The 26,588-nt window shown below is 43.7% G+C and overlaps 1 protein-coding gene and 1 long non-coding RNA gene across 2 annotated transcripts in view; one reads left to right on the forward strand and one right to left on the reverse strand.

The window, feature by feature from the left end:
- SCHIP1 (schwannomin interacting protein 1) overlaps window positions 1-26,588 on the reverse strand; it is an 867,777-nt gene that overhangs the window by 619,806 nt on the left and 221,383 nt on the right. The gene's annotated exons all lie outside the window — the stretch shown is intronic.
- LOC143810027 (uncharacterized) lies at window positions 5,028-8,505 on the forward strand. The gene is made up of 3 exons (XR_013222608.1): window positions 5,028-5,260; window positions 7,555-7,579; window positions 8,436-8,505. It is a non-coding gene; the product is annotated as an uncharacterized LOC143810027 (long non-coding RNA).

Consider the following 26,588-nt stretch of genomic DNA (forward strand, 5'->3'; position numbering starts at 1 on the left):
ATTTGCTGCCAATGGCGTAGCATCAATACCCCTAAGAGGAATAGGATTTTCTAATGGTTCAAGAATAAAACCACAGTGCTTAGCAAATGACAGATCCATAAGACTCAGGGCAGCACCTGAATCTACAAACGCCATGACAGGATAAGATGACAGTGAGCAAATCAAAGTTACAGACAGAATAAATTTAGGTTGCAAATTACCAACGGTGACCGGACTAACAACCTTAGCTATACGTTTAGAGCATGCTGAGATAACATGTGTAGAATCACCACAGTAGTAACACAAGCCATTCCGGCGTCTATGAATTTTCCGCTCATTTCTAGTCAGGATTCTATCACATTGCATTAAATCAGGTGTCTGTTCAGACAACACCATGAGGGAATCTGCGGTTTTTCTATCACATTGCACCGAATTAGGTGTCTGTTCAGACAACACCACGAGGGAATTTGCGGCCTTGCGCTCCCGCAACCGCCGGTCAATTTGAATAGCCAGTGCCATAGTATCATTCAGACCTGTGGGAATGGGAAAACCCACCATAACATTCTTAATGGCATCAGAAAGGCCATTTCTAAAATTAGCGGCCAGTGCACACTCGTTCCAATGTGTCAGCACGGACCATTTCCGAAATTTTTGGCAATACACTTCAGCCTCGTCCTGCCCCTGAGACATAGCCAGCAAGGCCTTTTCTGCCTGAATCTCAAGATTGGGTTCCTCATAAAGTAAACCGAGCGCCAGAAAAAACGCATCAATATCAGCCAATGCCGGATCTCCAGGCGCCAGCGAAAAAGCCCAATCTTGAGGATCGCCCCGTAAGAACGAAATAACAATTTTTACTTGCTGAGCGGAGTCTCCAGATGAACAGGGTCTCAGGGACAAAAACAATTTGCAATTATTCATGAAATTCCTAAACTTAAACCTGTCTCCGGAAAACAGTTCAGGAATCGGTATCTTAGGTTCTGACCTAGGACTTCTGATAACATAGTCTTGTAAGCCCTGCACACGAGTAGCCAGCTGGTCCACACTTGTAATCAAGGTCTGGACATTCATGTCTGCAGCAAGCTTAAGCCACTCTGAGGTAAAGGGGAAGAAGAAAAAAAAAATGAGAGAGGAGAAAAAAAAAACTCAGAATCTTCTTTCTTGTAATCCCTCTTTTGCAATGCATTAAACATATAATACGGGCCTGGCAAACTGTTATGACCCCAATGGCGAGGGTCTCAGAGGAACGTGGAAGTCTGCAAGATACAAAAATCCAGCTCATAGGGCAGTGGTAACTGGGTTGACCATATATCTACTCCTAACGCCAACACTAGAAGTAGCCGGGGATCATTCCTACGTTGATTCTAGATGACACGCGCCAGCCGGAGAATCTAACTACCCCTAGTAGAAGAAAATAAAGACCTCTCTTGCCTCCAGAGGAAGGGACCCCAAAGCAGGATACAAGCCCCCCACAAATAATAACAGTGAGGTAAGAGGAAATGACAAACACAGAAATGAACCAGGTTTAGCACAGAGAGGCCCGCTTACTAATAGCAGAATAAAGAAAGGTAACTTATATGGTCAACAAAAACCCTATCAAAATCCACACTGGAAATTCAAGAACCCCCGAACCGTCTAACGGTCCGGGGGGAGAACACCAGCCCCCTAGAGCTTCCAGCAAAGATCAGGATACAGATTAGGAACAAGCTGGACAAAAATACAAAACAAAACAAATAGCAAAAAGCAAAATAGCAGACTTAGCTGATATAACCGGAACCAGGATCAGTAGACAAGAGCACAGCAGATTAGCTCTGATAACTACGTTGCCAGGCATAGAACTGAAGGTCCAGGGAGCTTATATAGCAACACCCCTGACTAACGACCCAGGTGCGGATAAAAGGAATGACAGAAAAACCAGAGTCAAAAATCTAGTAACCACTAGAGGGAGCAAAAAGCAAATTCACAACAGGAATATAAGTATTTGATACACTGACAGTTTTGCAAGTTTTCCCATTGTGGCAGGCCGTCTCGCTTAGCTGCTCCTCGAGGTAGACACAGGCACACGTGGGTTACCATCTCGGGGTGGTTTATTGTATCATATATCCCAAAATGGTAACAGAAAAACAGTCTTTCTGGCTCAAAAGGAAATAAAGAGTTCATATTAAGCAGTCCTGCCCAGCACTTCTGGGCCAACACATATGGCAGCTCCCACAGGAGCATCAGCCAAGGGCTTGCTTGCCTCTACACAACACAGACCAAAGAAAAAAAACTGTCTGGACATTTATTTCCCCAGCCACACTCTTGAGGTGGCGATATGGTGTGTAGGTGTCCCGCCATCTCTTACCTACTCACCTAAAAACTCACCTCTAATATAGCCACTTAACTCCTTCAGCACATATCATGCTGAAAAGAAACGTATGGGTTTCTAGATCGTGGAGGAAAGCAGTCTCCGTGACACCTATCTCCCCTACACAGTACCAGTTACCCTGTCACACCACGCACAAAGAATGGAGAGGTCTGTAATTTTTATTGTAGGCACACTTCAACTGTGAGAGACAGAATAAAAAAAAAATCCAGACAATCAGATTGCATGATTTTTACATCGATTTGCATTTTATTGCATGAAATAAGTGTAACAGGAGTGGTGGAACCACTGTACTGTGGTCTGATGAGAGCCTGGAGGAGTGTGACTAGGTGAACATCTGACTTTTCAATATAACCCTTAATGGCAGGGTTAGGCTTGGCCCCTGATGAACACCAGGGGCAATTTCAGGACAGACTATGGACGTATTCGAGCTGGCCCCCAAGGGAAAAGTACATGGAATGGCCCAGGAGGTGAAGACAGCTATTGCAGGCAGGCACACACAGGAACGAACTGCTACGGCTGAAACACAGGTTGGCACGGCAAGTGCTGGTGGATTCGGCTGATATACAGACTGGCATGGCTGGTGCAGGCAGGTCTGGCTGATATAAAGACTTGCACAGCAGGTGCAGGCCGGTTCAACTGATATACAGACTGGCACAGCAGGTGCAGGTGGGTCCGGCAGATAAATAGACTGGCACAGCAGGTGCAGGTGTGGCACTCCAGGAATTTGGGTACCACAGTAGTGCTGCCTTCCTCTCACGGAGGATAGTGCTATGTCCGGAGACAAGTGGGATTTCCTTTGGTAGGTTTACACAATCACAACACCTTCCAATTCCAGGCCAGGAGGGAAAGCTCAAAACCCTGTTTTAGGGCAGCTTCCCTCAATAAAAATGCCGGTTTGGAGGCGGAGCGAGCTCAGTTTGGAGTAGGAGTCTGTGTGCAAGGACAGACAGGAGTGGAGCACAGAGAAAAGTGAGAGCCCCAAGAGGTCACAAGCAGGCCTCTGAAGGGCTTAAGCGCAAGGAGCCGGGAACCGGGAGCCCGAGGCTCACGTGGACTCTACGACACGGAGCAGAAGCGGAGGGCATTGTATTACCAAAACTTTGCCAACACTTACCTGTGGCACAGCAGAACTTAGGAGCCCAGAGTCACCAAGAATGGACCCCAGAACCTATGGCTCGAGCTGCCTGCCATACAGGTACCTCTCCTAGGACAGCAGAACAATTAAAGACCTTGTTGAGACACTTAGTGGCAGCAGGGACTTAGAGACAGAAAGCGCAGAGTGTTAGGCTCCCACCTGACTTACCCAGGGGAACTTGCTTGTCTCTGGACTGCCCGGACTTCTCTGCCTGCCCTGTGATCTGGTGCCCTGGACTGTGGCTGCTGAAACCAGCAGTAAACAAGGCAAAGAGACTGCAATCCTGTGTCCTCGTTCTTCTCTGTGCCTCTCACCATACCACCATCTACACACTGGGAGCCCTGGGGATATACTTCATCTGTGGGAAGATATACTATCTAGCTGCCACAACATCACCCCAGCGGACCCCTTAAAGCAGCGTCGGTCCCCACTGACCGAATACCACAGGTCAGTCCAATGTCTTCAGAGACTTTTGCATATGACACCGCAACCAGTACTAGCATTCTTTCACAAGTTTCTAGTGCTAATGATTTTCTAAAAACTCCTGCACAGGAGTTAAGAACCAGAACCTACGAGAAAGAAAAACGTGAGCTAATATCTTATGACTTGCACTGTATAACCATGGCTGAATACCACAAACAAGGTAAGATCCCTAGGGGTCTCAGGTGCAATCTATGTCTAACCCTTTTTTCTGATAACCAGGACTTTTGTGAAAAATACAAGAGGATCTTGAATAAGTGCTCTTTGGATATCATCATTCTAACTATTGAATTCCTACAGAAGTCAATTGCTGAAACACAAGAAAGCATCAAGGCTATTGAAACCCAGCTTACCTCAACCCTATCATCTGCTGAGTGGACTAAACTCAAAGAGAAAACCGATACATAGTAGCATAGTAACATAGTTAGTAAGGCCGAAAAAAGACATTTGTCCATCCAGTTCAGCCTATATTCCATCATAATAAATCCCCAGATCTACGTCCTTCTACAGAACCTAGTAATTGTATGATACAATATTGTTCTGCTCCAGGAAGACATCCAGGCCTCTCTTGAACCCCTCGACTGAGTTCGCCATCACCACCTCCTCAGGCAAGCAATTCCAGATTCTCACTGCCCTAACAGTAAAGAATCCTCTTCTATGTTGGTGGAAAAACCTTCTCTCCTCCAGACGCAAAGAATGCCCCCTTGTGCCCGTCACCTTCCTTTGTATAAACAGATCCTCAGCGAGATATTTGTATTGCCCCCTTATATACTTATACATGGTTATTAGATCGCCCCTCAGTCGTCTTTTTTCTAGACTAAATAATCCTAATTTCGCTAATCTATCTGGGTATTGTAGTTCTCCCATCCCCTTTATTAATTTTGTTGCCCTCCTTTGTACTCTCTAGTTCCATTATATCCTTCCTGAGCACCGGTGCCCAAAACTGGACACAGTACTCCATGTGCGGTACAGTATTTGTACAGAGGCAGTATAATGCTCTCATCATGTGTGTATGTGTACGATAAAGTTCTCACGGATCATCAAAAATTCTTACAGGAAAGAAAACGTCTCAAATTCCAACGGGACAACGACGACTACACCAACAATAGAATTTATAGATGGAGCGATTCCACCGGGCAAAACAACTGGCGTCGTCAACCAAATCAACGCAGATCTTTTAGTACAGAAAGCGATTCTTCCACATGTTCCAACAGGTTCCATTTTTTATCGAAGGGCCACATGGGAGGCTTCCAGCGCATCGACGAGAAGATCCAGGAGAAAAAATGACAACCCGCTCCCAGGTAAGACACCAAACCTGGTGATCAACACCTCCTGCTATACGCTCTCTCCCCTGCCGAATTGGCCCTACTACAAAAAGGACTATCATTCTGTCCTACTCCCAACTTTGATACCTTCCAGTTGGAGAGGGACCTCCAGTGGTTCTACCACACAGTGAGACTAAAGACTCACTTTTGGACATTATCGGAGACTTCCGAAAGCAGAGTGTCTCCTACCGGGGAAGTCTCTGTTGCGGAAATCTCCCTTGCCTCTCTGGGTTTACGTAACCCGAGTACTTTCAGTCCACCCCAGTCTTTTCATGCAACTGAAACCTTTATTTCTTTTATTGATCGTGAGGTGAAAGAACTATCACATCAACAACGCCTTGGTTTCTTCCCTACACATACCAACCTTACACTAGCAGAAAAACAGGCATCCCTTCAGAATAACAAATCCATAATCATAAAACCTGCTGATAAGGGTGGTGCTATTGTTATCATGGATCGCACCATGTGTTCCAATGAAGTCCAACGCCAACTCTCTGACTCCAACACCTATAGAGTTATACCGAGAGACCCCACATTTGACATTGACAAAAAAATTAGAAACCTTATCAGGACCTACTTGGATAACCATACAATTGATCAGAACACAGCAAAATTTCTCTCTAACCCTAATCCCATAATTCCGGTTTTCTACATCCTCCCAAAAGTCCACAAATCACTCACCAATCCTCCTGGTAGACCCATCGTAGCCTCCACAGACTCAATACTGTCACCCCTGTCCATTTATCTTGAGAAAATACTTACACCCCTTGTTAAGACTACCAAGTCTTTTCTGTTGGATACTGGACATTTCTTGAGCCTCATCAAAAAATACAATACCATACCACAAGACAGCCTACTAGTAACATTAGATGTAAACAGCTTATACACGTCCATCTCACATGAGGAAGGTATTACAGCCACATAAACACTTCTCCAGGCCTCCAATATGTCCTTTAACTCCATCCAACTTTGTCTTGATCTCCTTAAACTGGTCCTATATGAGAGTTTTTTCTTATATGAGGACACCTATTATGTGCAATGCTGCGGGACCACGATGGGCTCAAACGTCGCACCGGCGTACACAAATGCGTACATGAGCCACTTTGAGAATAATCATGTCTATCCGGAGGAATTGTTCAATCAACATGTCCGATGTTATCATCGATACATTGATGATATCTTTCTCATCTGGACAGGGTCATCTGAACTACTATTAACTTTCCACCAACTCCTGAATTCAGTCCATCCCGAACTGCAATTTACCATCCAATATGACACAAATCACATAGCGTTCCTAGACACAATGATACACAAAGACCAATTTGGGAAACTCACAAGTGACCTCTTTACCAAACCCACAGACTGCAATAGCCTCCTGCATTATTCCACCAGCCATCCAAAGGCCACCAAAAAAAGGCTTACCCTGGTCTCAATTCACGAGGCTAGCCAAGATTGTGTCTGACCCAGCCCTACTCCCGACACGCCTAGATGCCATGTCCCAGAAATGTAGGGACAGAAACTATCCAGCACGGTTACTAGAGCTAGAGAGAAGCAATGTCCTTAGTCCACAATCCCCTCATCCACAATTAGCCACCAAAGAACGTGTCCCCTTTGTACACACATATCATCCCCTGATGCCAAAAATTCAATCAATCATTAGAAAACACTGGCCATTACTCTCCAGGGCATACCCCAAAATCGACTGCTTCACCTCACCAGTTCTTATGTGTAACAGGAGGGCTCCCAACATCAGGGATAAACTGGTACGGGCTGACATCGACAGTCCGCATCCCACTATAAACCAAAGTCTCCTGACCACACGCAGACAGGGCACGTTTCCCTATCTGAGTTGTGCCTCATGCTCCAATGTCATAAAATCACACAATGTCACCCACCCCAGGACGGGTAAATCTTATCCCATTCGGGGTTATCATACCTGCAATTCCAATTTCGTGGTATACCTAATCAATTGGAGAAACCACCCAACATGTCAGGGACCGCATTGCCAGCCACAAATCAACCATACGTTGTGGCAAGACCTGGGTTCCTTTACCGGACCACTTCGTTAAACTCAAACACACGGTGGCCCAACTTAAATACCAGGTAATCGAACATGTACCCAGACCAAGAAGAGGAGGTAATCACATCAGACTACTCAAAACCAGAGAAACTTACTGGATACATAAACTAGACACCCTGCGCCCCAAAGGTCTTAATAGAGAGATTAACTGGTTAATATGATTTCACTAACTTTGTCATTTATCTTTCAGACACGCTAATTACCAACTACATTAGGTGAGTTCTTCTTTTCAACTTATACAACCAATATTGCCAGCCGCATTATTATAATAATCAAATCCCAAGACTAATCCATATTGGTTACATATGCTCCACAACTGTACCGTACCACGGGCCATCATTTAACGCTCACACCCTTCAACCAGTATTCCTTTATGTAAATCCCCATTTATTGTAACTGCATCCTCATTACAGCTAGTCCACAATTGTAATGCAGTAAGGAGCTTTCATTTAACATTATGCCGCTTCTACTGCGTCCCTTTTGCCACCATAACAGCAGTCACTATGGTTTCATAACCACGTATGCGCAGTGTACACTATACACCAGCGGCATGTCACTTCCGGTCCGGGTGACGCACTTCCGGTCCAGCGATCCAGGGCGCAGCATTTAAAACGCTGCTACATTACCCCAGGGCATACCAAACAGCCGCACACCCAGCAGGGCGCGGGAGCGCCGCTCTACAGCCTCTATTGCCACGCCACTAGCAGGTAACCTTTTGCATGACTGCAATACCATACCCCACTACTGCATCCCTGGGCCTTCACCTATATGCTCCTGCTTACAGCTCCCCATCACACCAGGCAGCCATTATACTTGTAAGCTTCTACTGCTAAGCCACCAACAGTTTACCTTTACATGACTGCAGTACCATACCCTATTACTGCGTCACTGATATGCTCCTATTTATTGCACCAGGCAGCCATTATACTTAGAGTATATAGATAGCGGCCACGTTGTATACAGATTTTCCCCTGATATCCCCACAGGGTAGTATGTTAACCAACATCCTAAGACTCATATTGCTTATGTATATCTTTACCTTTCCCATAACATTCCCATCATTCATTGCAGTTTTGGGTACCTAAACACCAAGGGTCCCTCTCTACATTTTCCACCCTCTACTCTTGCACCAACAACTAAGGTAATACGTGCCTGTCTTATCTTATGTTATTCAAATTTATCCAGTGTTATTCAAATTTATCCAGTGTTGTTACATCGTGCTATGTCATGCATTATTTTATAACAACTATTACTGGTTGCCCTATCTCTACTTCTAAATGCATTTTCCTATGTTGGCAACTATTACTATTGATGTCTTCAGGCTGACTTTGTTACCTTATGTTCCTTGTATATAATGTATATAATGTATATAGTATTCAGTATCTTATACCTTGTTTTCTTATCTCTTCAGTAACCCCATGACTAAGACCCAGGAGGGTTGAAAAGTTGTTTTTTTTTAATCAAACTATATCCTTTCACTGCTTGTGGTTTATATATCTATTTGAGACTATATTTGGAATAAATTGTGAAAACACGCTTGCAAACTAACAAAAACGAGTGTGCGGTGAATTTCTACTACTACCACAGGTGGCATCACGAACATAAACTTTATCCCTTTAAAGACCTTTCCCTCTAACGTTGGTGCCCAGGGGCACGGACCGGGTCGCCACCGTGACATCCCCTTTAAGTACCGGACCCGATACCAAGTACCCCAGCCCGTGGGGCATGCCACAGGCATGTCTGGCAGATATACAGATTGGCACGGCAAGTGCAGGTGGGTTCAGCTGATATACAGATTGGCATGGCAAATGCCAGCTGGTCCGGTTAATATACAGACTGGCACGGCAAGTTTTGACAGATCTGGCTGGTGTACAGACTGGCACAACAGACGCAAGCAGATCCAGATGATGTACAGTCTGGCACGGCAAGTGCTGATGGGGCAGGTGCAGGTGGGTCTGGCTATCATACAGATTCACAAGGCAAGTAGTTTAGGAATGGACAGACACTAGCGGGAACTAGCAGACTGGGACCTGAGAACTAGCAAGCGTGTTTGGGAACAGACTAACAACGTTGCACAGGCACCTCCATGCAGGTGGACTTGCCTTAAATAATAAGTGTCTCCCAGCTATTGACTGAGAACACTTTAGGACAGCGTGCATTAAGAAGGAAGAAGGGGGAGCACGCACGCACCCTAAGCTCAGAGCCCATGAATGCACTTGTGTGATTGTACCCAAGGCAGCAGCTGACAAGGAAGGAGAAGGGAGTAGCCTTCTTACTCTGCACTCATTACCTGGATTAATTGCACTTGTTTGAACTCGTTACCTGTATAAAAGACATCTGTTCACACACTCAATCAATCACACTTCAACCTCTCTACCATGGCCAAGACCAAAGAGCTGTCTAAGGACACCAGCAACAAAAAAAAACAGTCCATCACTATTACACAATAATTCACAATTATGTAAATATGACAAAATGTTAGCAATAAAACCAGTTGTTGGTACTTTTAGTTTGATATTATACATAGAGTTATCCAGTTTATTGCTGATTTTGACTGTCTATGGCACGTTGCTCATGTCTTGCGCTTCATGAAAGCTCGGTAACCTCAAGACAGAGAACATCTGATCAGCAAATAACTTCTGACATTCCTTGAGATGACATCATTCATTTATACATGAACAGACATTATTTATTGAGACTGTAATAAGAAAACTACAATAACGGGCAGTAAATGTTTGAATAATTTAAATGTGCAGCAGTCAGAAAATCTATACTAATTTCAGTTTTGCACCATTGAACATGAAGTATTGATTAGAGCTCAATTGCAGCTAAATTTATGAAGCTAGCTATGGTGGAGTGCACACATAAGCTGATTAGTTGTGCTTCTGTTATGAGAGCGTTCATGTGGTAAAAAAGATGTCGTGATGCTGGATAATGTCAAAATGTTTACATGTGCCAGCGAAATGACATGAAGTACATGTCCAGAATACATCAGTTGCTGCGTAATATTTCGCCACTAGCTAAGATTATTATTGCCAACATTATTATTATTGCCAATGTGTGGTGCCTTTGAAGCAGATAACTTGGGGTATGAGACTTGCCAGTTGGGCCGGGTATTGCCATCAGAGGATGGTTTGTGTTTCAGCCTTAGGTTTCATTCAGATGTGCGTGTTCTGTTCTTGTTTTTCACTGATACCTCACGTATCCATTATAATCTATGCTGCTAGTCCATCTATGGGTCCGTGAAGAACTCGCACCATCCATGTGCATCTGTATGCTGTCCGTGTTCAATACTGCCAAGGATAGGAGAAGCTTTGTCATAGATGGATAAATTAATAAATGACACTGATGACACCGGTGTTTGCATACGTGAAAAACGTTGACGTGTGAATGGGGCCTTAAACAGCTTACATACAGTACCTGTATACATCTGCATTGGATATTATTGTTGCAATGCCTCGAGCTAATTTTGACCTGCATGTGTTTGCCATAGATTTGTCACAGATTTTATCCGATGCATTACAAAAGGGTGAAATCTGTGGCAAAAATCTAAAGGAACAATGACAAGTTGTAAAATAAAAGAAAATTCACATCACAGATTAATTACCATATACACTGTGTGCAGAATTATTAGGCAAGTCGTATTTTGATCAAATGATACTTTTTATACATGTTGTCCTACTCCAAGCTGTTCAGGCTTGAGAGCCAACTACAAATTAAGTAAATCAGGTGATTTGCATCTCTGTAATGAGGAGGGGTGTTGTCTAATGACATCAAAACCCTATATAAGGTGTGCTTAATTATTAGGCAACTTCCTTTCCTTTGGCAAAATGGGTCAGAAGAGAGATTTGACGGGCTCTGAAAAGTCCAAAATTGTGAGATCTCTTGCAGAGGGATGCAGCAGTCTTGAAATTGCCAAACTTTTGAAGCGTGATCACCAAACAATCAAGCGTTTCATGGCAAATAGCCAACAGGGCCGCAAGAAGCGTGTTGGGCAAAAAAGGCGCAAATTAACTGGCCATGAATTGAGGAAAGTCAAGCGTGAAGCTGCCAAGATGCCATTTGCCATCAGTTTTGCCATATTTCAGAGCTGCTACGTTACTGGAGTAACAAAAAGCACAGGGTGTGCAAAACTCACGGACATGGCCAAGGCAAGGAAGGCTGAAAAATGACCACCTTTGAGCAAGAAACATAAGATAAAATGTCAAGACTGGGCCAAGAAATATCTTAAGACTGACTTTTCAAACATTTTATGGACTGATGAAATGAGAGTGACTCTTGATGGGCCAGATGGATGGGCCAGAGGCTGGATCAGTAAAGGGCAGAGAGCTCCACTCTGACTCAGACGCCAGCAAGGTGGAGGTGGGGTACTGGTATGGGCTGGTATCATCAAAGATGAACTTGTGGGACCTTTTCGGGTTGAGGATGGAGTGAAGCTCAACTCCCAGACCTACTTCCAGTTTCTGGAAGACAACTTCTTCAAGCAGTGGTACAGGAAGAAGTTGGTATCGTTCAAGAAAAACATGATTTTCATGCAGGACAATGCTCCATCACATGCCTCCAACTACTCCACAGCGTGGCTGGCCAGTAAAGGTCTCAAATAAGAAAAAATAATGACATGGCCCCCTTGTTCACCTGATCTGAACCCCATAGAGAACCTGTGGTCACTCATAAAATGTGAGGTCTACAGGGAGGGAAAACAGTACACCTCTCGGAACAGTGTCTGGGAGGCTGTGGTGGCTGCTGCACGCAATGTTGATCGTAAACAGATCAAGCAACTGACAGAATCTATGGATGGAAGGCTGTTGTGTCATCATAAAGAAAGGTGGCTACTCATATATTGGTCACTAATTTTTTGGGGTTTTGTTTTTGCATGTCAGAAATGTTTATTTCTAAATTTTGTGCAGTTATATTGGTTTACCTGGTAAAAATAAAGAAGTGAGATGGGAATATATTTGGTTTTTATTAAGTTGCCTAATAATTCTGCACAGTAATAGTTACCTGCACAAACAGATATCCTCCTAAGATAACCAAATCTAAAAAAAAAACCTCTCCAACTTCCAAAAATATTAAGCTTTGATATTTATGAGTCTTTTGGGTTGATTGAGAACATAGTTGTTGATCAATAATATAAATAATCCTCTAAAATACAACTTGCCTAATAATTCTGCACACAGTGCAGAAAATCTCAACACCTCGTGAATGAGATGTGTAAGGCTATGTTAACACGTTGAGTTTTTGATGTTGCAGATTTTCAGCACGTATCATTTAAATTAGGTCACTTGCATTTTTTTACATGCATTTTTATTGCATTTTTGACGCTGCGTTTTTGTCTCTTGTTTGTATGTCATGTTTTAAATAAAGCTGATTTATTTTGGATACTTACTAGTATTTGGCTTTGACAAAACTTTATTGATATAGCTAGGTGTGGATTACATGTGTTTTTTTTTTTTACCGGCGGATTTTCTTCATCTTATGTAAGTCTAAGGGGAAAGCAGTGAGCAGGAGATTTTTATAAATTTCATCCACTTTGCTGGACCTGAAATATGCTACATTTTTTAACGCAGTGAAAATATGCAGCATCAAAATCTCATTATGGGCAAACAGCATTAGGCCACGTGCACATGTTCAGTATTTGGTCAGTATTTTACCTCAGTATTTGTAAGCCAAAACCAGGAGTGGGACAATCAGAGGAAAAGTATAAGGGTATGTTTCCACGGTCAGGAAACGCTGCTGATTGGACACTGCGTGCAGATGTTACAGCATAGTGGAGGGGATTTTATGAAATCCCATCTCCACTATGCGTTCAAAGACGCAGGTGGCAGATCTGAGTATGCGCACATGCTGCACATCTTTATAGACCGCAGCATGTCTATTTATCTTGCGGAGAGACTCAGTCTCCGCAAGATAAATTACACAGTCTATATATAGGATGCGGTGATTCTGCATGTGTTCAATGAACACATGTGGAATCACCATGCATACAAAAGCCGGCAGCGTTTTGAGCGGAGCTGTGTGCAAAGCGCTGCATATACAGAACTAGGAAATAGGGTTGAGCGACCTTTACTTTTATAGGATCGGGTCGGGTTTCACGAAACCCGACTTTTTCAAAAGTCGGGTCGAGTGAAATCGGCCGATCCTATAAAAAAGTCGGGGTCGGGGTCGGCCGAAACTCGAAACCCAATGCAGTGCATTGGGTTTCCAATGGTTCCCAGGGTCTGAAGGAGCGGAAACTCTCCTTCAGGCCCTGGGATCCATATTTAAGTGTAAAATAAAGAATTAAAATAAAAAATATCGCTATACTTACCCTCTGACGGGCCCTGGTACTAACCGGGAACCTTCCTTCCTTAGAATCAGCCTTCCAGGACCTTGCGGTGACGTCGCGGTGACGTCGCGGCTTGTGATTGGTCGCGCGGCCGCCCATGTGACCGCTCGCGCGACCAATCACAAGCCGCGACGTCACCGTGACGTCACCGAAGGTCCTGGAAGGGCTGATTCTTAGGAAGGAAGGCTGCCAGAAAGAAGCAGGGCGTGTCCGAGGGTGAGTATATACCTAATAGGAATATACTCACCCTCGGCTTCGTTCCGGCAGCCTTCCTTCCTAAGAATCAGCCCTTCCAGGACCTTCGGTGACGTCACGGTGACGTCGCGGCTTGTGATTGGTCGCGCGAGCGGTCACATGGGCGGCCGCGCGACCAATCACAAGCCGCGACGTCACCGCGACGTCACCGCAAGGTCCTGGAAGGCTGATTCTAAGGAAGGAAGGTTCCCGCTTAGTACCAGGGCGCATCAGATGGTAAGTATAGCGATATTTTTTATTTTAATTCTTTATTTTACACTTAAATCTGAATTCCGATACCAATTCCCGATATCTTAAACATATCGGGAATCGGTATCGGAATTCCGATTCCAGATTCAGAAGATCGCCGACTTCATGGCCGACCCCACACAGGGGTCGGGTCGGGTTTCATGAAACCCGACTTTGCCAAAAGTCGGCGACTTCTGAAAATTGCCGACCCGTTTCGCTCAACCCTACTAGGAAACATACCCTAATAGAAACATGTCACCACTTCTGAATTTTTTACCCACTCCTGGTTTGGGCTTGCAAATACTGAGGTAAAAAACTCACCAAATGCTCAGCAAGTGCAGGTGGTCTTAGTCTACGTTGCTACAATGAGTATTTGGTGATTTTTTTTGAAGTTGAAGATTTTCTGTTGCATTTCTTCATTTTTGATGTTGTGGTTTTTATCTCTGTTATGTCATATTTTAAATAAAGCTGCCTTGTTTTAGATATTTCCTGGTATTTGACTGTGACAAAACTTAATTGATACAGTCAAGAGTGAATTACATGTGTTTGTAGTGCATTTCTGAACATACGCTTTTAATCTGTGGATTTTCCATATCTAATACAATTCTGTAGGGAAACCCCACACAGAAACCTCAGTGCACTCGCAAGATACAAGTGCTTCTCATTAAATTAGAATATCATCAAAAAGTTAATTTATTTCAGCTTTTCAATACAAAAGTGAAACTCCTATATTATATAGATTCATTATAAACAGAGTGATCTATTTCAAGTGTTTATTTCTGCTAATGTTGATGATTATGGCTTACAGTCAATGAAAACCCAAAAGTCATTATATCGGTAAATTAGAATACTTTATAACTAGTGTTGAGCATTCCGATACTGCAAGTATCGGGTATCGGCCGATACTTGCTGTATCGGAATTTCCGATACCGAGATCCGATACTTTTGTGGTATCGGGTATCGGGTATCGCAACAACATTAATGTAATAATGTGTAAAAAAGAGAATTAAAATAAAAAATATCGCTATACTCACCTGTCCGACGCAGCCGGGACCTCAGCGAGGGAACCGGCAGCGTTGTTTGTTTAAATTTCGCGCTTTTACTTGGTTACGTGAAGTCCCGGCTTGTGATTGGTCAGGGCGGCCATGTTGCCGGGACGCGGACCAATCACAGCAAGCCGTGACGAAATTACGTCACGGCTTGCTGTGATTGGTCCACGTCCCGGCAACATGGCCGCCATTAACCAATCACAAGCCGTGATGTCACGGGAGGCTGGACATGCGCGTATTTTGAAAAGCGCGCGTGTCCAGCCTCCAGTGACGTCCCGGCAACATGGCCGCCATTAACCAATCACAAGCCGGGACGTCACGGGAGGCTGGACATGCGCGTATTTTGAAAAGCGCGCGTGTCCAGCCTCCAGTGACGTCCCGGCAACATGGCCGCCATTAACCAATCACAAGCCGGGACGTCACGGGAGGCTGGACATGCGCGTATTTTGAAAAGCGCGCGTGTCCAGCCTCCAGTGACGTCCCGGCAACATGGCCGCCATTAACCAATCACAAGCCGGGACGTCACGGGAGGCTGGACATGCGCGTATTTTGAAAAGCGCGCGTGTCCAGCCTCCAGTGACGTCCCGGCAACATGGCCGCCATTAACCAATCACAAGCCGGGACGTCACGGGAGGCTGGACATGCGCGTATTTTGAAAAGCGCGCGTGTCCAGCCTCCCGTGATGTCACGGCTTGTGATTGGTTAATGGCGGCCATGTTGCCGGGACGCGGACCAATCACAGCAAGCCGTGACGTAATTTCGTCACGGCTTGCTGTGATTGGTCCGCGTCCCGGCAACATGGCGCCGTGACCAATCATAAGCCGGGACGTCACTGGAGGCTGGACACGCGCGCTTTTCAAAATACGCGCATGTCCAGCCTCCCGTGACGTCACGGCTTGTGATTGGTTAATGGCGGCCATGTTGCCGGGACGCGGACCAATCACAGCAAGCCGTGACGTAATTTCGTCACGGCTTGCTGTGATTGGTCCGCGTCCCGGCAACATGGCCGCCCTGACCAATCACAAGCCGGGACCTCACGTAACCAAGTAAAAGCGCGAATTTTAAACAAACAACGCTGCCAGTTCCCTCGCTGAGGTCCCGGCTGCGTCGGACAGGTGAGTATAGCAATATTTTTTATTTTAATTCTTTCTTTTACACATTAATATGGTTCCCAGGGCCTGAAGGAGAGTTTCCTCTCCTTCAGACCCTGGGAACCATCAGGGATACCGTCCGATACCTGAGTCCCATTGACTTGTATTGGTATCGGGTATCGGTATCGGATTGGATCCGATACTTTGCCGGTATCGGCCGATACTTTCCGATACCGATACTTTCAAGTATCGGACGGTATCGCTCAACACTATTTATAACACCAGCTTGAAAAATGTGGAAACTTCACACTACACCTCAAGCAGCTTGGATTGTGTGCGTCTCGACTCTTCCTCCAGATTCTGCAAAATTTACTTTCATCTGTAAACAACACCTTGAACTAGGGCTGAGTGACTTTTCCTTTTTTGAAGTCGAGTCGGGTTTCGCGAAACCCGACTTTCTCAAAAGTCGAGTCGAGTGAAATCGGCCGATCTTCTTGAAAAGTCGGGTTCGGGGGATCCGCCGAAACACGAAACCCAATGCAAGTCATTGGGAAATCTATATATTTTTATATTTACTTCAGCGCGATATATGTGAAAAGCCGGTAATTCAATTGCCGGCTTTTCATTTCTCCTGCCTAAACCCAACATGATATGAGACATGGTTTACATACAGTAAACCATGTCATATCCCCCTTTTTTTTGCATATTCCACACTACTTACGTTAGTAGTGTGTATGTGCAAAATTTCGGCGCTGTAGCTATTAAATTTAAGGGTTAAATCGCGGAAAAAATTGGCGTGGGCTCCCGTGCAATTTTCTCCGCCAGAGTGGTAAAGCCAGTGACTGAGGGCAGATATTAATAGCCTAGAGAGGGTCCATGGTTATTGGCCCCCCCGGCTACAAACATCTGCCCCCAGCCACCCCAGAAAAGGCACATCTGGAAGATGCGCCTATTCTGGCACTTGGCTACTTTCTTCCCACTCCCGTGTAGCGGTGGGATATGGGGTAATGAAGGGTTAATGTCACCTTGCTATTGTAAGGTGACATTAAGCCAGATTAATAATGGAGAGGCGTCAAATATGATACCTATCCATTATCCAATTGTATGAAATGGTTAAAAAAAACACACACACAATATTGCAAAGTATTTTAATGAAATAAACACACAGGTTGTTGTAATATTTTATTGCTCTCTCAATCCACCTGAAGACCATCGTTCTGTAACAAATTAAAAATAATAAACCAACAATATACATAGCTTCCGTAGATCTGTAACGTCCCACGATGTAAATCCATCTGAAGGGGTTAAAATATTTTACAGGCAGGAGCTCTGCTATAATGCAGCTGTGCTCGTGCCTGTAAACCCCGGCGAATGAATGAAATGTAGGTCAATGACCTGTAGTTACCTTCATTCGCGGTGATGCGCCCTCTGCACCTGACTTTGCCAAAAGTCGGCGACTTTTGAAATTGGCCGATGTGTTTCGCTCAACCCTACCTTGGACCACTGAGCAATAGTCCAGCAGCAGTCCACTTCTTGTGAATCTCCCACAAATTTTGAATGGCCTTTTCTTAACAATCCTTTGAAGGCTGCGGTTATCCCAATTGCTTGTGTACCTTTTTCTACCACACTTTTTCCTTCCACTTAACTCTCCATTAATATGCTTGGATACAGCACTCTGTGAACAGCCAGCTTCTTTAGCAATGACCTTTTGTGGCTTAACCTCCTTGTGGAGTGTGTCATTGACTGCCTTCTGGACATCTGTCAAGTTAGCAGTCTTCCCTATGATTGTGGAGACTTCTGAAATAGACTAAGGGACCTTTTTAAACGCTTAGGAAGCCTTTGCAGGTGTTTTTGTTAATTATTCTAATTTACTGGCGTAATGACTTTTGGCTTTTCATTGGCTGTAAGCCATAAACCTCAACATTAACAGATATATGGCGCTATAAAAAAGTCTAATAATAATAAATAAACACTTGAAATAGATCACTCTGTTTGTATTGACTCTATATAATATATTAGTTTCACCTTTTGCATTGAAGAACTGAAATAAATTAACTTTTTGATATTCTAATTTAGTGGGAAGCACTTGTAAATTGACATGTTGCAGATTTCAAAAACGCACTGCTGGTTAGTTTACGCAGTGTTAAAAAAAATATTTCCTTAAATCCCATCTGCTTAATCTTATAATCTTATCTGCATATACGATACTGTAATATGATGCCGATTTTCTGCGCACAAATCTGTATCATTAACATTACAGATGTACAGGTGCTTCTCACAAAATTAGAATATAACCAAAAAGTTAATTTATTTCAGCTCTTCAATACAGAAAGTGAAACTCATATATTATATAGTCATTACAAACAGAGTGATCTATTTAAAGTGTTAATTTCTGTTTGTGTTGATGATTATGGCTTGCAGACAATGAAAACCCAAAAGCCATTATCTCAGGAAATTAGAATAATTAACAAAAAAACACCTGCAAAGGCTTCCTAAGTGTTTAAAAAGGCCCCTTAGTCTGTTTCAATAGGCTTTACCATCAAGGGGAAGACTGCTGACTTGACAGATGTCCAGAAGGCAGTCAATGACACACTCCACAAGGCGGGAAAGCCACAAAAGGTCATTGCTAAAGAAGCTGGCTGTTCACAGAGTGCTGTATCCAAGCATATTGATGGAAAGTTGACAGGAAGGAAAAAGTGTGGTAGAAAAAGGTGCACAAGCAACCGGGATAACCGTAGCTTTGAAACGATTGTTGAGAAAAGGCCATTCAAAAATTTGGGGTAGATTCACAAGGAGTGGACTGCTGCTGGTGTCATTGCTTCAAGAGCCACCACACATAGGCGTATCAAGGACATAGGCTACAAGTGTTGCATTCCTCGTGTCAAGCCACTCATGACCAATAGACAATGCCAGAAGCGTCTTACCTGAGCAAAGGAGAAAAAGAACTGGACTGTTGCTCACTGGTCCAAGGTGTTGTTTTCAGATTAAAGTAAATTTTGTATTTCATTTGGAAATCAAGGTCCCAGAGTCTAGAGGAAGAGTGGAAGAGGCACACAGTTCAAGCTGCTTGATTAAAGTCTAGTGTGAAGTTCCACAATCAGTGATGGTTTGGGGAGCCATGTCATCTGCTGGTGTAGGTCCACTGTGTTTTATCGAGACCAAAGTCAGCGCAGCCATCTACCAGGAAATTTTAGAGCACCTAATGCTTCCCTCTGCCGACAAGCTTTTTGGAGATGGAAATTTCATTCTCCAGCAGGATTGGCACCTGTCCACACTGCCAAAAGTTCCAATACATGGATTAAAAACAACAGTATCACTGTGCTTGATTGGCCAGCAAACTAGCCTGACCTTAACCCTATAGAAAATCTATGGGGTATTGTCAAGAGGAAGAGAAGAGCCACCAGACCCGACAATGCAGACGAGCTGAGGGCTGCTATCAAAGCAACCTGGGCTTCCATAGCACCTCAGCAGTGTCACAGGATGATCGCCTCCATGCCACATCACATTGATGCAGTAATTGATGTAAAAGGAGTCCAGACCAAGTATTGAGTGCATTTATTGAACATACATTTCAGTCAGTAGGCCAACATTTTGGATTTTAAAATCATTTTTCAAGCTGGTGTTATAAATTATTCTAATTTACTGAGATAATTACTTTTGGGTTTTCATTGGCTGTAAGCCATAATCATTAACATTAACAGAAATAAACACTTGAAATAGATTACTTTGTGATGACTCTATATGACATCCCCACTGTCATCTTAGGCGACATTAAACATCCCCATTGACACTTCCCTATCAGCTGCCACTAAGATTCTATCTCTCACTTCCTCCTTCGGCCTCACTCAATGGTCTTCTGCAGCCACTTACAAAGATTGCCACACACTGGACCTCATCTTCACTCACCTATACTCCCTATCTAACCTCTCTAACTTACCTCTTCCTCTTTCTGACCACAACCTACTCACATTCTCTTCCCTCTCCACTCCTTGTCTACAATCCCCACCCCACAAACTTTCACACCCTCGCAGAAATCTTAAACACCTCGATCTACACCCACTCTCTGAATCCCTACTCCCTCTTACAGACATAAGTTCCCTACACAATGCGGATGCCGCTGCCGCTCTGTATAACACCACAATAACTGTAGCTTTGGAATTGATTGCCCCTTTCACACATACCAAAGCTTTCAAAATCAACAGACAGCTCTGGCACACCAGCCTGACCAAAGAACTGAGGGGAGCTTTCAGGGCTGTTGAGCGGAGATGGAAAAGATCCCACTCCAACGAGCACGTCATCGCATTCAACCAGTCCCTCACTACTTTCGAGGCCACACTCACCACAGCTAAACAAACCTACTTCTCATCTCTCGTATCCTCCCTGTCTCACAACCCTAAACAGTTATTCAACACCTTCAATTCTCTCCTCCATCATCAGCAACTCCTCCTACCCCACTCATCTCAGCTGAAGACTTTGCCTCATTTTTCAAGCAGAAGATGGATAACATTAGAGACAGTTTTGGTCAGCAACCCCCAGAGCCCTTCCTCCTAACTGCCCAGCCCTCCTTCTCCAAAACCAACTTCTCCACCATCACAGAAGATCAACTGTCCACTCTAATCTCAAGATCGCATGTCACCACCTGTGCACTTGACCTTATCCCATCCCACTTAATCCCAAACCTCACCACATTCTTCATCCCAACCCTAACCCATCTTTCAACCTATCACTAACAACTAGTGTTTTCCCCTCAAGCTTTAAACATGCCTCAGTCACACCTATCCTCAAAAAGCCCTCTCTTGACCCATCCTCTGTATCTAGCTATTGCCCTATATCACTTCTCCCCTATGCCTCAAAACTACAAGAACAACACGTCCATCTTGAAATGTCCTCCCACCTCTCTTCATGCTCCCTCTTCGACAACTTACAATCTGGCTTCCGTTCACACCACTCCACTGAAACTGCCCTAACTAAGGTCACCAATGACCTATTAACTGCCAAGGCCAGGGGACACTACTCTGTCCTTGTCCTCCTCTGTCCTCTGTCCTTCTCCTCCTGGACCTGTCCTCTGCCTTTGACACAGTGGACCATTCCCTATTATTACAAACCCTCTCATCCCTTGGAATCACAGACTTGGCCCTATCCTGGATCTCATCATACCTAACAGACTGGACATTCAGCGTCTCCCACTCGCACATCACCTCCTCACCTCGCCCCCTATCTGTCAGAGAACTGCAAGGTTCAGTCCTAGGGCCCCTACTCTTCTCCATTTACAACTTCGGCCTGGGACAATTCATAGAATCTCACGGCTTTCAGTATCACCTCTATGCTGAAGACACACAGATCTACATCTCTGGACCAGATATCACCACCCTACTAACCAGAATCCCTCAATGTCTGTCCGCTATTTCATCCTTCTCCGCTAGATTTCTAAAACTTAACATGGAAAAAACAGAATTCATCATCTTTCCCTCATCTCATGCGACCCCGCCAACGGACCTATCCATTAAAGTAAACGGCTGCCCACTCTCCCCAGTCCCACATGCTCGCTGCCTTTGGGTATTCCTTCACGCTAATCTCTCTTTCAAACCATATATCTAAGCCCTTTCCACTTCCTGCCGACTTCAACTCAAAAATATTTCATGGATCCGTACATTCCGCAATCAAGAACGTGCAAAAACTCTAGGTCCATGCCCTCATCATCTCCCACCTTGACTACTGCAACCTCCTGCTCTGTGGCCTCCCCTCAAACACTCTTGCACCCCTCCAATCTATTCTAAACTCTGCTAATCCACCTGTCCCCTGCTATTCCCCTTGCCTCTCCCCTCTGTCAATCCCTGCACTGGCTCCCCATTACCCAAGACTCCAGTTTAAAATTCTAACCATGACATACAAGGCCATCCACAACCTGTGTCCTCAGTATATCTGTGACCTCGTCTCCGGGTACTTACCTGCACGTAACCTCCGATCCTCACAAGATCTCCTTTTCTACTCCCTTCTTATCTCCTCTTCCCACAATTGCATACAAGATTTCTCACGCGCATAACCCCTACTCTGGAACTCTCTACCACAACATATCAGACTCTCGCCTACCATCGAAACCTTCAAAAAGAACCTGAAGACCTACATCTTCCGACAAGCCTACAACCTGCAGTAGCGTGTGATCCATCAAACCGCTGCACGACCAGCTCTACTCTCACCTAATGTATCCTCACCCATCTCTTGTAGATTGTGATCCCTCGTGGACAGAGTCCTCTCTCCTCCTGTACCAGTCATGACTTGAATTGTTTAACATTATTGTACTTGTTTTTATTATGTATACCCCTCCTCACATGTAAAGCGCCATGGAATAAATGGCGCTATAATAATAAATAATAATAATATAATGTATGAGTTTTACTTTTTGTATTGAAGAACTACAGTAAATTAACGTTTTGATGATATTCTAATTTTGTGAGAAGCACCTGTATTTACCCTATAGGTGTCTAGACACAAAGTGTTATTGTCATTGGCACCTTCAAAAATGAAAAGTCTGACGCCCTCCACACACTACAAAGAGACAAGGAGGAGATTTGGAGCTGTATGCATACAACTTATATACTGAACTGGTAACAGTCAGGAGTCAGTTCCTAGTCCATCCTGATGACAGGTGTAATAATACAGAAATTGTACATTTAAACTCTTCAAAGTATATTATGTACAGTTACATCATATGTCATGTCACTGCCTTTAATGCAGACTTGCAAGCCAGGCCCCCATCTTTCCCAGCATATGATGGCTGTTTCATTCAGCCATCATCTGCCTGTAACACCCAAACCTAGAGCAGAGCTCTGAATGCAGCTGTTAAGATATGAAATGCTGCTGTCAATCTCTGACAAGAAACCAACAAAACTGGAGTAAAAGTCCAAATGAATATACTTTATTAATACACAAAAATATACATAAGTCAAAAGTGATTAAGTAATCTACTACATATGGAAAAACTAGATGACATGCGAGGACAAAAGTGAGAGCAAAAAAGCACCAGAGCAAAATTATATTAAAGTGGATATGGGAAGCATAGACTGAGAAGATATTTATCTAGTGCCCAGAGGATTATCTAGAAAATGCAGATGTATGGCAGTCAGCACAGGTAGCCATTTAGTAAAGAGTGTCTCACATAATATAATCAACGTCACGTGAAGACAAAGAAATCCACATCATGTCACTCAAATAACACACTGCCTGTTCACACATGTATGCTGCCAGAAAATAAATGCCATCTCTCATTGCATAGTCTTACCCATATTAGTGCCACTCAGATGAACTGGTGTAGCCCCTAGCAAGCCAACATATGGCTACGTGATCAGAAAAATAAAAAGTTATGGCTTTTGGAAGGAGGGGAGGAAAAACAAAAGCGGAAAATAGCCCGATCATGAAGGGGTTAATGCATGCTCATCGAGACATATGTGTTGTGATTTTAATAGGTAAAACTGAAACAGTACCAGGCAATCAGGTATTTGCCATCTACAGTAACTCTGCTTAGAAAATTGCACACAAATGCTAAATATAGAAAACCACTAGGAAAACATAATTACTTGAGACTCACTAATAAGTCTATATGATTCAGCATCCAAGCTGTAAATCATCCACTTAGACTAAAAAGCTATGTTTTCTATATTTCCTACATGAGCAGTGAAATACGATCAATCCCAAAATACTTATTAGCAGATTTCTGGTCTCAGCAGCAGTTTTATAAGGAATTATCATAATGCTCTCACAAGACTGATTAGAAGCAAATCCCAACACTTGTAATATTCATGGACGGTAAATACAAGCCGTGTCACAATTAACCACATATAAAAAGGAGACGTGAACATAGCATTGGCAGAGACATAGAAGAGGGGTAACAGGATAGTGTTCCAGACGAGGCGGCATTGTAACCTTAGACACTATTACTATATATTCTCATTAGAGGAGAGGCAGAGCTTTCTTCAGCCTGGTCTCTAAAGGTCTGTTATGTCATCATCTAATGAGAACAACTGTTAAATATTTAATAACTGCTGCAAGAATACCGATCATTAAGACTTGAAATTGCTATTAAAAATACTAAGGGAGTGTATTGATGCAATTTATTGAACTCATTACACCTCACCTTCCATGATCACAGGACATAATCAAACATGTTTAATAAAGGGTAATGTGCTTTCTATTATTACATTGTTTTATGCAGAAAGAGACTCAGGAGGACACCTAACAATCCACTGTTTTATTATCCTTATTTAGCTTTAAAGGCTCTGTGCCAGTTTTGATGGATCGGTTTTAAAATAGATCCTAATAAATCATAATCAATTCTATTGACTTATCATGGGTTTGTTTGTTTAATTTATTTATATTTTATTTTATGGCAGCATTTACGCGAATGTTCCAATAAAAATCTTTTTCTAAACATTTACACAAGACGGCTGAGGCCATGCTGCAATGATACAGTCATATTTTTTTCTATATAAATCCTTAAAGAAAATCTATCACCAGGTCAAAAGTCATAGTAATGGACAACCCCAAACATGGTGTTGGCACTCACATTTCCAGGGCTCACATGTGGTTGTTATGTCACATGAGCCCTGTGCTCAATCAGCGCTGGCATCACTGTCCCTGCCTTTGGACATGTAAGTAATCAAGAGGAAGTTAGCCACAGCCCTCATCTCCTGTTGATTACTTATACCTACGAAATAGGGTACAGTGATGCCAGCTCTGATTAGGTGAAGGCAGGGTAATAACTACAATAGGTGCAGAGGTCACAATTGCACCCAGGCCCTTGAGTCTAGGGAGCATGAAAAGATCTTTTAGCCTTACCTTAAAAGACCAATGCTATTAAACACATGCAATAATTAGGGGCCCCACTGGAGGTTTTGAATTGGGGTCCATGAGCATCAAGTTACGCCACTGGGCGCAGGACTCACGTGACATACAGTGGCTTGTGAAAGTATTTACTCCCTTGAAATTTTCTGTGTTTTGCTTCCTTACAAACTGGAATTTCACAGGTTTTTTTAGGGTTTACATCAGTACATATTGTCTTTTTATTGTGAAGCAAACAACAAATAGGATAAAATAACTGAAAACTTCAGTGTGCATAACTATTCTCCCCTGTAAAGTCAGTACTTTATAGAGCCTCCTTATGAGACAATTACAGCTGCACGTCACTTTGGATAAGTCTCTTTGAGCTTTCCACATCACGCCACTGGGATGTTTGCCCATTCCTCAAGGCAAAACTGTTCCAGTTCCTTCAAGCTAGATGGTTTCCTCTGGCAAACAGCAATCTTCAAGTCTTACCACAGAGTCTCAATTTGATTAAGGTCTAGGCTTTTTTCTAGGCCACTCCAAAACAATCAAGTGTTGCTTTAGTGGCATGCTTTGTGTCATTGTTTTGTTGGAAAGTGATTCTCTGTTCCACTCTCAAATCACTGAGAGACTGAAACAGGTTTTGCTCAAGAATATCCCTGTATTTCGCACCATCCATCTTCCCCACAACTCGGTATTTTCCCTGTAACGGCTGCTGAAAAACATCCCCATAGCATGATGCTGCCACCACCATGTTTCACTCTGGGTATACTGTTATTGGGGTGATTAGTTGCGTTGGTTTGGCACCAGACATAGCTTTTACCTCGGTGGCCAAAGAGTTCAATTTTGGTGTCATCTGACCACAGCACCTTCCTTCATACAGTTGGGGAGTTTCTCACATGTCTTTTGACAAATGCAAAATAAGCCTTACAATTTTTGTATATATTTTTCTGCCCACTCTTCCATAAAGGTCACCTCTATGATGGACTGTACAGCTTATTGTGGTCGTTTGCACAGATTTTCCAGTTTCTACTTGGGAACTCTTCAGCTTCTTCAGGGTTACCTTTGGTCTCTCTGCTGCCTCTCTATCTAATGCACTCCTTTCCCGGGCTGAGAGTTTTGGTGGGAAGTCCTCTCTTGGCAGGTTTGTTGTGGTACCATGTTGTCATGGTTCCACCCCTCAATGTGTCTGGGATGCAGTTACTGAGAGCTCAGCCATCCAATCTGGTATAGGGGCATAGTGAAGCTGTCAGAACTTTGATTGACAGCTTGGCAATCCGATCTGGCACAGGGGTGTGCAAGCTGTCAATGTGTTGATTGACAGCTCAACTATCCAATCTGAGATTGTGAGGCATCGGCTGTCTCCATGTGTTCATGATTCCAGTTAATTGCCATGCTTCTTAACTGAGCTGTGTATCTAAGAACTCTGCCAGGTGTACATTCAGCCTGTGAGGTTTGT

This window comes from Ranitomeya variabilis, chromosome 2 (genome assembly GCF_051348905.1).
Source record: "Ranitomeya variabilis isolate aRanVar5 chromosome 2, aRanVar5.hap1, whole genome shotgun sequence".
Taxonomy (NCBI): domain Eukaryota; kingdom Metazoa; phylum Chordata; class Amphibia; order Anura; family Dendrobatidae; genus Ranitomeya; species Ranitomeya variabilis.